Source organism: Rhea pennata, chromosome 11 (genome assembly GCF_028389875.1).
Source record: "Rhea pennata isolate bPtePen1 chromosome 11, bPtePen1.pri, whole genome shotgun sequence".
Classification (NCBI taxonomy): Eukaryota; Metazoa; Chordata; class Aves; order Rheiformes; family Rheidae; genus Rhea; species Rhea pennata.
Genome location: NC_084673.1, coordinates 22,364 through 25,000, shown reverse-complemented (window position 1 = coordinate 25,000; position 2,637 = coordinate 22,364). Strand labels below are relative to the sequence as shown.

The window sequence follows — 2,637 nt, the reverse complement described above, 5'->3', positions numbered from 1 at the left end:
CATCTTGCCTGCGTCCATCTCCTCTGAGCTTTCTTTCCTTACAGGGGTTATTGGTCGCTTATAGTCAGTCGTAATTGTGGACTAGGGAGTAGCTCTAGGAGGGCCATGCGGTTGCCTGGCCTCTCGGTAGCTGTTCTGGCCTCTTCGCAGGCGCTAAGCGTAGTCTGGCCGTCAAAAGAGCGTTGTCGTCGCTGGGAGCTCTCCGCAGAGATCTGCGTCTGGCCGCCGAAGACGAGCGGAAGGCGAGCCCGGGCTTGCGACGTGGACGCAGCTAAGTCCTGGGGCTGCGTTGCGTGTGAGCAGGGCTGGGACGCGGCAGTGGTTTTGCCCTTGGCGGTTACGGGCGTCACTGGCCGTGGATGGTTGCCCGCGGAGCCGAGAGGAGCAAAACTATCAATGGTCTGTGGGGGAGACGAATTAGCGCTTGCGGCGTTTCAGGTGCGTTCAGTGGTCGCGCAGCCTGGCGCGATCCAGCGGCACGATTTGTGCATGTGCTTATGCTTTAGTGGCGGCTAAGCCCAAGCCTCTAAACAGCAACTGTAACAGGATTGTGGTGCACGTCTTCCTGTTCTGCTGCCCTTCTAAGGGGAAAGTTCCCCTTAGAAAGTGCCCTTCCCCCCCTTTCTAAGGGGAAAGTTCCTAAGCTGTGGGCAAAACTCTTTGGCCGCTTCTTACTGTTCTCATGCTCGTGGGTGCTGTGGCGTTCCTTGCTTAAAGCTAAGGGTTTGGACTTTTTCACTTGAGGTTTATGTAGTTTGTTGCTGAGGGTCTCTCATGCCGCAGTTGTGGTTTCTCACTTTATTTTGTGGGGCTCAGTCTTTATCAGGCACAGTTCACAGGTCCCTCATTTAGCGATCAGGGTGCAGGATTGAAAATGCAACCTCATCCCGAGACTTTACAGCCTCAGAAACCATTTGGGTGCCAAGATGTGCAGTTCGTCACTTCAGGTTCAGGGCTTAGGGCTTCCTGATGAGGGAAAAATCCGTAAATAATAAACTGTAAGCCCTGAAGCCCGAGCAGCGGTTTGCCGTTTGCCATCTTCCCCTGTGCTAGCGCTCCGCTCTGAGCGCCGAGCTGAGGCCTGGGCTTGATACGGTGCAGGCCCACCACACAGACACTGGCGACGTGCGGCGGGCGAGCCGAGAGCCGTGCGAGCGTTCCGCGGGGCTCTGGTCTGGGGTAGAGCGGAAGCGCAGGCAGGCGAGTTCAGGCGTTGTCCTCTCCAATTCTCAGAGCTGAATCCTATCCCCGAAGGAAAAAGCAGAAGGGGCAGGCCGTCGGCTACGCAGACACCTGCCGCCTCGGGGGCTGCGGCGGAAGCTGACCCTTCCCCGACGGACGGACGGACGGACGGTCGGACAGACGAACGCTGGCGTGGCGATGACTCTTCAGGTGTCACGGGGTAAGGGGAAGCGTGCCGGCACCGAGCTCCGTGGCAGGCTCGCTCCCAGGTGGTGTTTCTGTGCAGTAAAACAATAAACAGCCGCTTTATTCTTTGCGGTCGTGTCTGTGGTTCCGGACGCCCCCCTGCCTGAAGATGACGCCCAGGGGAGAAGGTTTCATGTTGCGCGCCTGGGGCCGGTGCCCGAGCCCCTTGCGCTTTGGAGTGCCTGCGGTTCCCAGGGGACTCGGTGCTGTTCCCGGGGCTGTGGGGAGTTGCCCTTGCGTGGCCTGGACCCTCGGGGCTCTTGGGGGTGGTTCCCATCGTCGTGAGGGCAGGTGGGGCCCCCCCTCCAGGGCCGTGTGAGGGCACCGGCCTGCTCCCTGGCCTGTCTGGGGCCAGGGCCCGTGTGCCTGGAGCTGGGAGAGCTGTGGGGGGCCGCGGAGAGTCTGCAGGCGCCGGTGCCGTCACAGAATCACAGAATGGGTAAGGTTGGAAGGGACCTCTGGGGATCGCCTAGTCCAACCTCCCTGCTCAAGCAGGGTCACCTAGAGCACGTTAGACAGGATCGCACCCAGGCGGGTTTTGAATATCTCCGGAGAAGGAGACTCCGTCACCTCTCTGGGCAACCCGTTCCAGTGCTCCGTCACTCTCACGGGAAAGAAATCCTTCCTCGTATTCAGGCGCAACTTCCTGTGGTTCGGCTTGTGCCCGTTGCCTCTAGTCCTTTCGCGTGGGACAACTGGAAAGAGTTTAGCCCCATCCCCTTGCCACCCTGCCTTCAGATACTGATAGATTTTGATAAGATCCCCCCTCAGTCTTCCCCAGGCTAAGAGCCTCTTGTCGAGGCTAAGTCAGCCGCGCTGAGCCCTGCGACGTGCCTTACGGCCCCTTTGGTGTGCCCCGAGGCCCTTTGTCTGTGTTTTGGTTTGCCCCGGAGCCCTGTGTTTGCCCTCTGATGCCCTCAGGAGCCTTCAGTTCACATTTTGGCTCGCCCCCACGGCCGCCGTGCGCCTCGGAGCCCTGCGCTCGCTCTGCAGCGCGCGACAAAGTTCTCTGTTTTGTCGCAGAGCTTTCTGGGTGTGCCCCAGGGCCCTCCTTTTGCCTTTTGCTGCTCCCAGAATCACCCTGTTTGCTCTGTCTTTGCATTGTAATATACATACACATATACATAAAATGTGTGTGTGTACACACACACACCATTTGTTGCACCTGCAGCTCTCAATTTGTTTCCTTGTGCCCTGAATGTCCCCTTT

The 2,637-nt window shown here is 58.9% G+C and overlaps 1 long non-coding RNA gene across 4 annotated transcripts in view; it reads left to right on the top strand.

Moving 5' to 3' along the window:
* LOC134145435 (uncharacterized) overlaps window positions 1–1,493 on the top strand; it is a 4,995-nt gene extending 3,502 nt beyond the window's left edge. For 3 of the 4 annotated variants that reach the window (XR_009959607.1, XR_009959609.1, XR_009959606.1), the window contains exon 4: window positions 1–1,493. This exon is cut by the window's left edge and continues 939 nt beyond it. This is a non-coding gene — a long non-coding RNA (uncharacterized LOC134145435). The other variant, XR_009959608.1, reaches the window with a different exon arrangement.
* Window positions 1,494–2,637: the final 1,144 nt, after the last annotated feature.